At 41.3% G+C, this 15,294-nt stretch overlaps 2 long non-coding RNA genes across 2 annotated transcripts; one reads left to right on the forward strand and one right to left on the reverse strand.

Annotated features, from left to right (window-relative positions):
- Nucleotides 1–11,487: 11,487 nt before the first annotated feature.
- On the reverse strand, nucleotides 11,488–14,265 carry LOC135568767 (uncharacterized). The gene is made up of 3 exons (XR_010462720.1): nucleotides 14,163–14,265; nucleotides 13,901–14,072; nucleotides 11,488–11,862 (listed from the first exon to the last, which is right to left on the reverse strand). It is a non-coding gene; the product is annotated as an uncharacterized LOC135568767 (long non-coding RNA).
- On the forward strand, nucleotides 13,965–14,371 carry LOC115130873 (uncharacterized). Its single transcript, XR_003863863.2, has 2 exons — nucleotides 13,965–14,062; nucleotides 14,213–14,371. It is a non-coding gene; the product is annotated as an uncharacterized LOC115130873 (long non-coding RNA).
- Nucleotides 14,372–15,294: the final 923 nt, after the last annotated feature.

Here is a 15,294-nt window from a genome sequence, read left to right on the forward strand (position 1 = left end):
CTGTTTGCTTAGAAATTCTAGGGACAATTAGGAGGCCTGCGTCTTGTGACCGTAGCGTACGTGTAGGTATGTACGGCAGGACCAAATCAGAGAGATAGGTAGGAGCAAGCCCATGTAATGCTTTGTAGGTTAGCAGTAAAACCTTGGAAATCAGCCCTTGCTTTGACAGGAAGCCAGTGTAGAGAGGCTAGCACTGGAGTAATATGATCAAATTTTTTGGTTCTAGTCAGGATTCTAGCAGCCGTATTTAGCACTAACTGAAGTTTATTTAGTGCTTTATCCGGGTAGCCGGAAAATAGAGCATTGCAGTAGTCTAACCTAGAAGTGACAAAAGCATGGATATATAGCAAGTAAAACACTGGAATGGTAGTTTTGCAATGGAAGAATGTGCAAAGTAGAAATAAAAATAATGGGGTGCAAAGGAGCAAAATAAATGAATAAATTAAAATACAGTTGGGAAAGAGGTAGTTGTTTGGGCTAAATTATAGGTGGGCTATGTACAGGTGCAGTAATCTATAAGATGTTCTGACAGTTGGTGCTTAAAGCTAGTGAGGGAGATAAGTGTTTCCAGTTTCAGAGATTTTTGTAGTTCGTTCCAGTCATTGGCAGCAGAGAACTGGAAGGAGAGGCGGCCAAAGAAATAATTGGTTTTGGGGGTGACTAGAGAGATATATACCTGCTGGAGCGTGTGCTACAGGTGGGAGATGCTATGGTGACAAGCGAGCTGAGATAAGGGGGGACTTTACCTAGCAGGGTCTTGTAGATGACATGGAGCCAGTGGGTTTGGCGACGAGTATGAAGCGAGGGCCAGCCAACGAGAGCGTACAGGTCGCAATGGTGGGTAGTATATGGGGCTTTGGTGACAAAACGGATTGCACTGTGATAGACTGCATCCAATTTGTTGAGTAGGGTATTGGAGGCTATTTTGTAAATGACATCGCCAAAGTCGAGGATTGGTAGGATGGTCAGTTTTACAAGGGTATGTTTGGCAGCATGAGTGCCCCACTCTTATTTTTTAAAGACCCTTACAAATGCTATTTTAGAGAATATTTATAACCGTTAGCATGTATCAATTTCCATCATTTTTATCTGCAAGTGCCTGCATGTCACATAGATCCGCCAAAAACTGGGACAAGGGATGAGTAGAAAAAAACTATATTTCGTGGAAATTGTTTCCGCACAGGTTTATGCAGAGTGTAAGCATCCTGCTCTGTTAGCCATTCATTCACTAGAGCAGCGTATCCATACAATTCTGGATACGTAGCAAGATATTAGTACCCGTTTTCTCAAAGACCCATGCATGCAACACATGGTATACTTGTTTTACATTTACAGGCTTATATCTCTGAATTTTTAAAACACATACATCCGTTATAAGTATATAAACAAAAAATATAATACATGTTACAATTAAATGATGGTTCAAACAAATAAACTTGTTGGGCTATATCTTTTGATTATTAATACATTCTAAGGCTGCAAGATGCGACTAATGATGATTTGAAAAAGGTTGCATGAAAGGCATGTGTTTTTTGCACAAACTGTACAAACTTCCCCAGTCTCTCATTCACATTTTGACAAGCACTTGATAATGACTCGAATTTCCCGGCTGCATCACCTTTGTGCGGACATAATGCCCCCGAAAACAATCCATGCCTTTTGCGGCCAGTGGCCGTTGTGCCATTGAGCTGAATATAATAATTATAATGGCTCTCAGTCACGTGATCATGTCTTTCTCACAGGCTACAAGTGAAGACAGACACATCTGGGACGCAACTGCGCGCATCCTTATCCAATTCGGAGGCGCATATGGAAGATATTAGAAGAACTGTCCACATTTACTTTCCATCAGCTAACAAGATGAGTAGGCCTAACGAACAGCAAAAACACTAGCCTATGTCAATCTACTATCTCCCATAGTACAAAAGTTAAGCAATGTGCACATGGCAGTAGGCCATAAGCGCAAATGTTCCATTAGCAGGAAAACACCATTATCAAAAATGACCACAAATGTGATTATTCATGTAATGCTTTTATTATAACGGTGCATTTTTATGGTGAAAATGATCTTCTCCAAACTCTGTGTAAAGTATGCCAGTTAGGCTCTACACCCATATTAAAGCAATTAATGTGCTTACTTTTAAGAAGTTATTTGGCCACTTTAGTTGTGATACAATCCTTATCAAAACATACTGTATACCCTATAGGCTAGACGACATGAGGTGTGCAACTATGATTTGAAATAGTTGCAAAAAAACATACTGTTTCTTTCCTTTTATGTCTGGGGGCAGTATTGAGTAGCTTGGATGAATAAGGTGCCTAAAGTAAACAACCTGCTCCTCAGTCTGTTTCTAATATATGCATTTTATTTTTAGTATTGGATAGAAAACACTCTAAAGTTTCTAAAACTGTTTGAATGATGTCTGTGAGTATAACAGAACTCATATTTTCAGGCAAAATCCTGAGTTGAAATCAAAACAGGAAGTCAGAAATCTGAGCTTTGTATGTATTCACCAATGAGTCCCCAATGAAGTCCCCTTGAGATATGAATGATGTTGCACTGCCTAGGGGTTCCACTAGAAATTATAATGAGACTTCTATGATGTTGTGGGAGTGAATGATAGCAGAATCAGTCAGGTGTCTGGCAGTCAGCCATTTTCTGATCATGTTTATTCCTCGTGGTAGTCACTTGCGTTCCATTGCTCACGAAGACAAGAAGGAGTACTCCGGTTGGAACTTTATTGAAGCTATTTGTTAAAAACATCCTAATGATTGATTCTGTACTTAGTTTGAAATGTTTCTTCGACCGGTAATATCACTTTTTTAAGTTTTTGTCCGATATAACGCTGACCAGAATTAGCGTTTGGATATGTATACCAAACGCGCTAACAAAAGAAGGTATTTGGACATAAATAACGGACATTTCCGAACAAAACAAACATTTATTGTCGACCTGGGATTCCTGGAGTGCTTTCTGATGTAGATCATCAAAGGTAAGGGAATATTTATCATGTAATTTCTTGTTTATGTTGACGCCATCTTTGCGGCTGTGGTGTTTTTACTTTTGAGCGCCGTCTCAGATTATTGCATGCGTTTCTTTTTCCGTAAAGTTTTTTTGAAATCTGACACAGCGGTTGCATTAAGGAGAGGTATATCTGCATTAAGGAGAGGTATATCTATAATTCCATGTGTATAACTAGTATTATCATCTACATTTATGATGAGTATTTCTGTTGAAACGATATGGCTATGCAAAATCACTGGATGTTTTTGGAACTAGTGAATCTAATACGCCAATGTAAACTCAGATTTTCTGATATAAATATGAACTTTATCAAACAAAACATGCATGTATTGTGTAACATGAAGTCCTATGAGTGTCATCTGATGAAGATTATCAAAGGTTAGTGATTCATTTTATCTCTATATGTGCTTTTTCTCTCTCTCTCTTTGGCTGGTAAAATTGGCTGTGTATTTAGTGAGTTGTTGGTGACCTAACATAATCGTTTGTGGTGCTTTCCCCGTAAATCCTATTTGAAATCGGACACTGTGGTGGGATTAACAACAAGACTACCTTGAAAACGATATAAGATGTTTGAGGAATTTTAATTATGCGATTTCTGTTCTTTTGAATATGGCGCCCTGTACTATCACTGGTTGTAGTTACATCGCTCCCGGTAACGGGATCTCAGCCATAAGAATTAAACTGGGCATCATTCACAAGTGATAATATATCATTCACAAGTGATAGGCTAATATTGTCATCCATCACACTATTCTTGATTTAATCTTGTCTTTACATATACTAAATAATATATGTGTGAAATTTGTTTTGATTTAGAATGGACCATTATCATGCACCTGTCTCGAAACAGGGGCAGCGGAAAAAATGCATGTTATCTACTGTGCATTCGGAAAGTATTTCGACCCCTTCACTATTTCCACATTTTGTTACGTTACAGCCTTATTCTAAAATGGATTCAATCGTTGTTTTTCTTCCTCTCATCAATCTACACCCAATACCCCATAATGACAAAGCAAAAACAGTTAAAAAAAAAAATAATAATTCTAATCTATTAAAAATAAAAAACAGAAATATTACATTTACATAAGTATTCAGACCCTTTACTCAGTACTTGAAGCACATTTGGCAGCGATTACAGCCTCGAGTCTTCTTGGGGATGACACTACAAGCTTGGCACACCTGTATTTGGGGAGTTTCTCCCATTCTTCTGTGCAGATCCTCTCAAGCTCTGTCAGGTTGGATGGAGAGCGTTGCTGCTCAGCTATTTTCCGGTCTCTCCAGAGATGTTAGATCGGGTTCAAGTCCGGCTCTGGCTGGGCCACTCAAGGACAGTCAGAGACTTGTCCCGAAGCCACTCCTGCGTTGTCTTGACTGTGTGCTTAGGGTCGTAGTCCTGTTGGAAGGTGAACCTTCACCCCAATCTGAGGTCCTGAGCACTCTGGAGCAGGTTTTCATCAAGTATCTCTCTGTACTTTGCTCTGTTCATCTTTCCCTCGATCCTGACTAGTCTCCCAGTCTCTGACACTGGTCAAGATTACAAGAAAGGGGCTCTGGGATTGTTTACTTTAGAAGGTGCCTATTCCACTTAACGGGACCCTATGTCTCAAGTATGATTCTGGAAACTCATGGTTTGTGGAGGTAAACCCAGGCCCTGCATGTCCCCAGGTACCCTCATTTGTTGACTTCTGTGATCGAAAAAGCCTTGGTTTTATGCATGTCAACATCAGAAGCCTCCTCCCTAAGTTTGTTTTACTCACTGCTTTAGCACACTCTGCTAACCCTGATGTCCTTGCCGTGTCTGAATCCTGGCTCAGGAAGGCCACCAAAAATTCAGAGATTTCCATACCCAACTATAACATCTTCCGTCAAGATAGAACTGCCAAAGGGGGCGGAGTTGCAGCCTACTGCAGAGATAGCCTGCAAAGTAATGTCATACTTTCCAGGTCCATACCCAAACAGTTCGAACTACTAATTTTGAAAATTACTCTCTCCAGAAATAAGTCTCTCACTGTTGCCGCCTGCTACCGACCACCCTCAGCTCCCAGCTGTGCCCTGGACACCATTTGTGAATTGATCGCCCCCCATCTAGCTTCAGAGTTTGTTCTGTTAGGTGACCTAAACTGGGATATGCTTAACACCCCGGCAGTCCTACAATGTAAGCTAGATGCCCTCAATCTCACTCAAATCATCAAGGAACCCACCAGGTACAACCCTAACTCTGTAAACAAGGGCACCCTCATAGACGTCATCCTGACCAACTGGCCCTCCAAATACACCTCCGCTGTCTTCAACCAGGATCTCAGCGATCACTGCCTCATTGCCTGTATCCGCCACGGAGCCGCAGTCAAACGACCACCCCTCATCACTGTCAAACGCTCCCTAAAACACTTCTGTGAGCAGGCCTTTCTAATCGACCTGGCCCGGGTATCCTGGAAGGACATTGACCTCATCCCGTCAGTTGAGGATGCCTGGTCATTCTTTAAAAGTAACTTCCTCACCATTTTAGATAAGCATGTTCCGTTCAAAAGATGCAGAACCAAGAACAGATACAGCCCTTGGTTCACTCCAGACCTGACTGCCCTCGACCAGCACAAAAACATCCTGTGGCGGACTGCAATAGCATCGAATAGCCCCCGTGATATGCAACTGTTCAGGGAAGTCAGGAACCAATACACGCAGTCAGTCAGGAAAGCTAAGGCCAGCTTCTTCAGGCAGAAGTTTGCATCCTGTAGCTCCAACTCCAAAAAGTTCTGGGACACTGTGAAGTCCATGGAGAACAAGAGCACCTCCTCCCAGCTGCCCACTGCACTGAGGCTAGGTAACACGGTCTCCACCGATAAATCCATGATTATCGAAATCTTCAATAAGCACTTCTCAACGGCTGGCCATGCCTTCCGCCTGGCTACTCCAACCTCGGCCAACAGCTCCGCCCCCCAGCTCCTCGCCCAAGCCTCTCCAGGTTCTCCTTTACCCAAATCCAGATAGCAGATGTTCTGAAAGAGCTGCAAAACCTGGACCCGTACAAATCAGCTGGGCTTGACAATCTGGACCCTCTATTTCTGAAACTATCTGCCGCCATTGTCGCAACCCCTATTACCAGCCTGTTCAACCTCTCTTTCATATCGTCTGAGATCCCCAAGGATTGGAAAGCTGCCGCAGTCATCCCCCTCTTCAAAGGGGAGACACCCTGGACCCAAACTGCTATAGACCTATATCCATCCTGCCCTGCCTATCTAAGGTCTTCGAAAGCCAAGTCAACAAACAGGTCACTGACCATCTCGAATCCCACCGTACCTTCTCCGCTGTGCAATCTGGTTTCCGAGCCGGTCACGGGTGCACCTCAGCCACGCTCAAGGTACTAAACGATATCATAACCGCCATCGATAAAAGACAGTACTGTGCAGCCGTCTTCATCGACCTCGCCAAGGCTTTCGACTCTGTCAATCACCATATTCTTATCGGCAGACTCAATAGCCTCGGTTTTTCGGATGACTGCCTTGCCTGGTTCACCAATTACTTTGCAGACAGAGTTCAGTGTGTCAAATCGGAGGGCATGCTGTCCGGTCCTCTGGCAGTCTCTATGGGGGTGCCACAGGGTTCAATTCTCGGGCCGACTCTTTTCTCTGTATATATCAATGATGTTGCTCTTGCTGCGGGCGATTCCCTGATCCACCTCTACGCAGACGACACCATTCTATATACTTTCGGCCCGTCATTGGACACTGTGCTATCTAACCTCCAAACGAGCTTCAATGCCATACAGCACTCCTTCCGTGGCCTCCAACTGCTCTTAAACGCGAGTAAAACCAAATGCATGCTTTTCAACCGATCGCTGCCTGCACCCGCATGCCCGACTAGCATCACCACCCTGGATGGTTCCGACCTTGAATATGTGGACATCTATAAGTACCTAGGTGTCTGGCTAGACTGCAAACTCTCCTTCCAGACTCACATCAAACATCTCCAATCGAAAATCAAATCAAGAGTCAGCTTTCTATTCCGCAACAAAGCCTCCTTCACTCACGCCGCCAAGCTTACCCTAGTAAAACTGACTATCCTACCGATCCTCGACTTCGGCGATGTCATCTACAAAATGGCTTCCAACACTCTACTCAGCAAACTGGATGCAGTCTATTACAGTGCCATCCGTTTTGTCACCAAAGCACCTTATACCACCCACCACTGCGACTTGTATGCTCTAGTCGGCTGGCCCTCGCTACATATTCGTCGCCAGACCCACTGGCTCCAGGTCATCTACAAATCCATGCTAGGTAAAGCTCCGCCTTATCTCAGTTCACTGGTCACGATGGCAACACCCATCCGTAGCACGCGCTCCAGCAGGTGTATCTCACTGATCATCCCTAAAGCCAACACCTCATTTGGCCGCCTTTCGTTCCAGTACTCTGCTGCCTGTGACTGGAACGAACTGCAAAAATCTCTGAAGTTGGAGACTTTTATCTCCCTCACCAACTTCAAACATCAGCTATCCGAGCAGCTAACCGATCGCTGCAGCTGTACATAGTCTATTGGTAAATAGCCCACCCATTTTCACCTACCTCATTCCCATACTGTTTTTATACTGTTTTTTTATTTATTTACTTTTCTGCTCTTTTGCACACCAATATCTCTACCTGTACATGACCATCTGATCATTTATCACTCCAGTGTTAATCTGCAAAATTGTATTATTCGCCTACCTCCTCATGCCTTTTGCACACATTGTATATAGACTACCCATTTTTTTTCTACTGTGTTATTGACTTGTTAATTGTTTACTCCATGTGTAACTCTGTGTTGTCTGTTCACACTGCTATGCTTTATCTTGGCCAGGTCGCAGTTGCAAATGAGAACTTGTTCTCAACTAGCCTAACTGGTTAAATAAAGGTGAAATAAAAAATAAATAAAAAATGGTTTCATCAAGGCCTCCTGCCCAAGATGCAGTAAGATCAATTAAGATTAATCCATTTTTGGACTGATTAAAATGTAGCATAGGGGCGGCAGGGTAGCCTAGTGGTTCGAGCGTTGGACTAGTAACCGGAAGGTTGCAAGTTCAAATCCCGAGCTGACAAGGTACAAATCTGTCGTTCTGCCCCTGAACAGGCAGTTAACCCACTGTTCCTAGGCCGTCATTGAAAATAAGAATTTGTTCTTAACTGACTTGCCTAGTAAAATAAAGGTAAAATAAAATAAATAAACATACATGTTTATTTCATTCTTCCAGGACTGATGGAATATTTGCTACAAAGTTTGTTTGACATATTTACTAATGATTCTGTATCCTGGGGCAGGTGCCTTTGGATTGTCGTGGAAGGATCAGAATTTGTTGGTAACATTTGTAAGATGTTTAATATTCATCAAATGTGTGTAAGTTACTTCTCATAAGAATGTATTTTGTTGTACTATAGTGGTGGCCATTGGCAGTTATCTTTTCTATGTCAGGACTAAGTTGCATGGGCCACAGAGAGGGGAGAGGTCAAAGTGTCATCATGTGTAAACATATCTTTTACTCCCTACCTTTTCTTTAGGGGAAAGAAGGGTTGCAGTGTCTGGAATCATTCTATGCTCCCTCTAATGTTGTTTCTATCTTAACCTATAGCCTCATCCTCCTCTCCGTGAGTTTGTCCAGGAGTTTGTATTTAGAGTGGGTTGTATCTAAATGACAATTTGATATATGCCTGTTGATATGGAGGATTTTGTTTATGGTTCTGGGGTTTGGGAAAGGAGACAAAGCTGAACGATGAATTATGTCTATGCTGTCTGACTATGTGTGTCTTTGCTATTAAAGGAACTCAGTTGCATTGTAAGGGGGCTCTCAGAGAATTCACTGGGAGACACTGAATTTATCTGAGAGTCACAGGACTTTGATAGAGCTCATATAATTAAAGATGGACTTTTATAACTAACTCTGACGTGTGTGTGTGGTTTGCTCCCATGATTTGGTAAATAGAGGAAATTTCCACGACAGGATAGAAGTTATTGAGACTATACAGTATAAAGGTACCCCGATCCGGTTGTTATGGGAGCTCCCAAATTAAGTAAGGCCTTGCCATTTTGTTTGTTTTTACCCTACGTTTTACCACACACGCCAGCACCCACACATAACCCACCTGTTATTAATATTTATTAGTGGTGTTAATACCGTGTTTGATTTATTGTGTACGTGTCTTTTTATTTAGATTTTAGTGTGTTTAAGAATGCACCTTAAAGGGCACAGAAATGACATTTTCTGAAGTATCGATTGTCCGAGTTTTGGTTGCACACGTAAATTCTCTTGATAACCCAATGTAAACCTGGTACACAAAATATTTGGAATGTCTTTGAATAATGAGTCTGAGGTACAGGAAAAGAAAAGGGAAAGCAACACTCACTTAATGGGTTTGAATGACCTCAGACCTCTGTTCTGACTTTCTGGTGAGCCCTGATCACCCTCACTAGAAAGGCTAGAGATATTGGGTGAGATTTAAATGTAATATGTAAACACTGATAATTAGGAAGAAGTTTATAATTTATCAACAGTCATATTGTGATTTGGACCACAAGAAAGAAAGAGAGAGCGCTGCCCCTGAATGAGGGAAACCTGTCGCTCGTCTATTTTACTATTACCTTATGGGATCCAACTATTTCCTTTTGGAGTTATCAAGAGTTGTAATTCTAATTTATGGTGTTATTCCAATTAGTTGATTTTTTATTTAACCTGTACTGTTGTGTTTTTGGGATGCATGAATCCCGGTGTGAGTCATGTGTCCAAAGGGGGAATTACCAGTCCCCTGAGGCCCTTTGGTAAATATGCAAATTGATTTTGTTCACATGCCTGCCTGTAAAAGGGAAAAATATATTTTTGGGATTTTTGGAAATGGATTTCAATTTTTCCCCGGGTCAAACACTTTCTTACAAATAGCTAGTAATGTTTCTGTACTACAGAATGTATCAGATCGTTGGATTTGTGGATTGTTACCAGATAGTGCTAAGACTATGCCACGTGAACCAGGCAATCTTATAGACAGAGAGCTCGGTTGAGTAAAGGATAAGGTGTTTTATATGAAGAGGATTGTTGTTGTTTTGTTTTTATCTTGATTCAATACAAATCTCACTAGGTTGGGTCTGATGGATGGTTGGGATTTCTCCCTCCTGACCCTGTAACTCTGCGGTGAGATCGCCAAGATGATAGGGGAGTATAAGCCAATTTGCAAAAATGGTTTCAACTCTGTGTTGTTATTCTTTTTGACATTTATCTTAGACATTTGTATTAAGCATTTTGGTAGAAGTAATAATTTGTCATACAGTGAATAGTTTGTCTGGATTTCCTTAATCAGAAATGCTCTAAACTAAACAGACGTTTGTCTGTCCTCTCTCGAGGTAATTGCGAAGGTGACAACCGATGGTATCTACAGTAGATGCATAGAAGGAATCATTTGTCTGAGAACATTGTGAGCCTCACTCCTTCTAACCGGCTGAAGTGATGGTGACAATGGCGTTTAATATGGTCCTTCATCACTTCTACCTGAAACTTGAGTCAGAGCCAGCAACCTGTGCACAGCATCCAATCGAAGCTATCAACTGCCTTTTATCTCATGCCTTTTCTCTCAGGAGTGCAACATGGGTCCACGTGGAGTGAGCATGGAGAGAGATCCCATCCAAACTTCTCTCATGCTGCTGTTGTACTGGTCCAAAAATGGACAAGATGCAATGGTCGGTAAAGGATGGTGGTAGCTCAGGTGAGAGATTCGTCTGCTAGGTTTAAATCAGAATTATTCCCCAGATATTGAAAACATTATCAAGGGCCATCCACTTTGAACATTTGCCATTGGGAGGACAAACACTATCCGAGGAAGAAAATGAAGAAACACCAGAAGAATGCGTGCCGGGAAGGAGGGGGGTGGTCAACTGTGCCTGTAATTAAATTAGGCTTGTCCAAAATTGTTTATTTCAGGTATCATGTTGATTGTGAAGGTCTGCACACTGCAAAATGTATTATAATTTAGACAAAAAAATGCATTGAACATGCCACTCGCGACAAAAGCTCCAGCTGAAATGTCATTGACAGAATCCATAAATTAAATTGTGTAATGAAGTATGTGTGTAACTGTTTAGATTGTACATCCCAGAATGAAGGGTTTGAAAGGATGAAGTATCTGGTTTATGTGTTGATTTCACTTAATTTAATAGAAGTATAGAACCTTTTGATAGAAGCTATAATCTAATGCTTACCTTAAAATGTAAGGATAACTTTTATATAAGAGGAGAGAATGTGAAGGAAATGTTTGTTTGTGCTTTTCTAATAACCTATTCGACTGGGTTCATACAAGTGACTGATTGATCCGTATCAGTATAAGCAATTTGTCAGTATGCCCAGAACATTGTTATGAGAACCGAAAAGGATATATCAGTTTCAAGGTCTCAGCTTGGAGAGAAGAAGCCTCGTGAGGTATTGGTCGGTCACATGCATGAACCAAACGTCAATGATGAATTCAAATATTTAATAATGTAAATCATGCAAATATAACTTGTCTGCAAAAGCAGTATATAAGAGAACTAACAGGACTTCTCTGACAGAGCTCCTGACAGACGTGTACTACTTGGTGCATTATGTTTGTTGGAACCTTTCCAGCTTGCTGATAATAAAGTATGATCATTTAAGTTTGACTTGGAGTCCCTGGTGGTAATTTCCACAACACTCCTTATGGAATTGTCATGTTTGGCTTGACAATGACAATGGAGTAGGCAAAGCCACAAACAGATCTGGGACAAGGCTAATATCAGAGAGGTCTGGCTGCTATATCCTTCAATGACAGCCTATGATGTCATCATCTCCACATAGGGAAACTCTTTGTCTGGACCTACAGGGAGAACAGAGCAACAGGTGAGGTGACAAGACTATAACTTCTTAGATATCTAGATCTACAAAAACACAGTAGAATCCGTCATTATATTCATGTCATTATATTCATGTCAGAAGACTGAGAAAGTATACTTAGTAATGAAGTTACTGTACACACTTCAGGGGGAATCTTTACTTCCACTTACAGTACCAGTCAAAAGTTTGGACATTCAAGGGTTTTTCTTTATTTTGTACTGTTTTCTACATTGTAGAATAATAGTGAAGATATCAACACTATGAAATAACACATACGGAATCATGTAGTAACCAAAAAAAGTGTTAAACAAATCAAAATATATTTTATATTTCAGTTTCTTCAAAGTAGTCACCCTTTGCCTTTGACAGCTTTGCACACTTTTGGCAATCTCTCAACCAGCTTCATGAGGTAGTCACATGGGATGCATTTCAATTAACAGGTGTGCCTTGTTAAAAGGTCATTTGTAGAATTTATTTCCTTAATGCATTTGAGGCAATCAGTTGGGTTTTGACATGGTAGGGGTGGTATAAAGAAGATAGCCCTATTTGGTAAAAGACCCAAGTCCATATTATGGCAAGAATAGGTCAAATAAGCAAAGAGAAACGACAGTCCATCATTACTTTAAGACATGAAGGTCAGTCAATCTGGAAAATGTAAAGGACTGAGTTTCTTAAAGTGCAGTCACAAAAACCATCAAGCACTATGATGAAACAGGCTCTCATGAGGACTGCTACAGTAAAGGAAGACCCAGAGTTACCTCTGCTTCAGAGGATAAGTTTGTTAGAGTTAACTGCACCTCATGTTGCAGCCCAAAGAAATGCTTCACAGAATTCAAGTAACAGGCACATCTCAACATCAACTATTCAGAGACTGTGTGAATCAGGCCTTCACGGTCGAATTTCTGCAAAGAAACCACTACTAAAGGACACCAATAATAAGAAGAGACTTGCTTGGGCAAAGAAACACGAGCAATGGACATTAGACTGGTGGAAATCTGTCCTTTGATCTGATGAGTCTACATTTGATATTTTTGGTTCCAACCACAGTGTCTTTGAGACGCAGAGTGGACGGAACGGATGATGAACGGATGACCTCCGCATGTGTGGTTCCCACTGTGAAGCATAGAGGAGGAGGTGTGATGGTGTGGGGGTGACACTATCAGTGTTTTATTTAGAATTCAAGGCACACTTAACCCGCATGGCTACCACAGCAAAACGCCATCTCATCTGTGGGATTAGTGGGACTATAATTTGTTTTTTCAACAGGACAATGACCCAACACACCTCAAGGCTGTGTAAGGGCTATTTGACCAAGAAGGAGAGTGATGGAGTGCTGAATCAGATGACCTGGCCTCCACAACCACCGACCTCAACCCAATTGAGATGTTTTGGGATGAGTTGGACCGCAGAGCGAAGGAAAAAAAGCCAACAAGTGCTCATCAAATTTGGGAACTCCTTCAAGAAGGTTGGAAAAGCATTCCAGGTAAAGCTGGTTGAGAGAATGGCAAGAGTGTGCGAAGCTGTTATCAAGGAAAAGGGTGGCTACTTTGAAGAATCTCAAATGTATTTTGATTTGTTCAACACTTTTTTGGTTACTACATGATTCCATATGTGTTATTTCATAGTTTTGATGTCTCACTATTATTATAAAATTTAGAAAATAGTAAAAAATAAAGAAAAAAACCCTTGAATGAGTAGATGTGTCCAAACTTTTGACTGGTACTGTAAGTTGAATTTTCACTTAGTCATGCATTACTGTCAATGGGAAACTAAGTGAAAAGTTGAGGTAAACAAACAGGCCCCATGGTTTAACAACACCCCCCACTCCACCCAATTTTCCAGTTACTCACTAATATGTATAAAAGGGGTAAACCTGCAAATAAGTGGTAAATAAGGGGCTGTTTGAAAGGGGGTCATTCTTTACAGGTAACATACCACATCTTCTGTCTGAAATGGGTATAAGTGAACATTTGAGGTAAGTGGGAATTACGATTCACCCCTAAAAGATAGAGGATACTTGCCATGCAGTTTCCTGTTTCCTCTGTGATGCTGATTCTCCATTGGATGGTAACAGTCATGTGACGTCTCCAGACGGGGTTCCGGTGTAGAAGGATGATTCCAGACACCGTCTCTCCACCGAGCAGCGAGATCGGCCCGTCCAGCATGAACAGAGTCTGCTTCCAGTGGGTTGGCCTGATGGAGAGTAGAGGGAGGAGCTGATATCACATTGGCTGTACTGATTGTGAAAGCTGCTAGGGCCCAATGTCTACCTCCACTACTTACTCAGAGTAGGGCCCAGTGTCTAACTCCAATGTGGTTTGGTCTCTCTCCAGGCTCTGGAACTGAACTTTGAACCAGGAAGTGAACCCGTGGAACGTCCCAGCCTTTTCCACGATGAAGGTAAACTGGCCCCTCAGCTTCTAGACAGGGAACTCGTTGACTTACATGTATGTGTGTGTGAATTACATGTTATTATATTGTTTTACACCATGGCATTGTTGAATACTCCTTTCTGATTGGCTTGAAGGGCATTCTAGAGTGCGTTATTTTCCTATAGCACACAGTATATTTGCACGGTAGAATTCAATGGCTATAGTTCATTTTTACATGTTTTGTTTGAGCTGCTTTTTACAGAAAAATTCTATTTGAAAACAGTATTGCTATTGTTGAATTCTATTTTCATAATAGCAAGCTAGGTCTGATGGTTTGGTTAGCTAAACTAGCAAGTCTGTTTGTTTGGTTACAACGGCAACTACTGTAGCTATCTAGTAAACTTGCTAGCTACTTCAGTGGATGTTGAACACATTATCCTGTCAACTGTTGATAAAAGGATATTAGAAGGGTGAGCCGGTTAAGGATCGATTCAGACCAGGGGCCTGTTGCACAAAACTAGGATAAGGGATTAAGCCAGGATATCTTGGTGATCCTGGCTCAATTGATCCGTAATCCGGTTGCACTAAAGATGGATAGGGGGCAGGAGGATATGTTATGGTATAAATTACCATGGAGATTTTATTCTGTGGAGCTAGCCTGCTCCAGACCAGGCTAAATTCCAGGATCTATTTAATCTCATCCCTAATGTCAGTCAGCAGTCACCACAAATGGAAACCAATAGTTATTTCACTGCTCACTATACATTGTTATCACATATAACTAGACCCACTGTTATTATTTAAACGTTTGTGATCATTAATTTCAATGATTTTGGATAAAAAATTATTTTTAGATGATGTTGCTATCATTAGATAATTTACAGTTTCCCATAGACTATAAGGCTATATATAAAATGATAGAATATTAGGGCCACAGAGGGGAAAAAAACACAAGTCATAATATTGTAACCAGTTGTTTTAAAGGAGGACAGTTGTTAAAATGACAGATGTGGGGCATTTCGTGAAATTGTACTTCAGTATGG

This window comes from Oncorhynchus nerka, linkage group LG1 (assembly GCF_034236695.1).
Source record: "Oncorhynchus nerka isolate Pitt River linkage group LG1, Oner_Uvic_2.0, whole genome shotgun sequence".
Taxonomy (NCBI): domain Eukaryota; kingdom Metazoa; phylum Chordata; class Actinopteri; order Salmoniformes; family Salmonidae; genus Oncorhynchus; species Oncorhynchus nerka.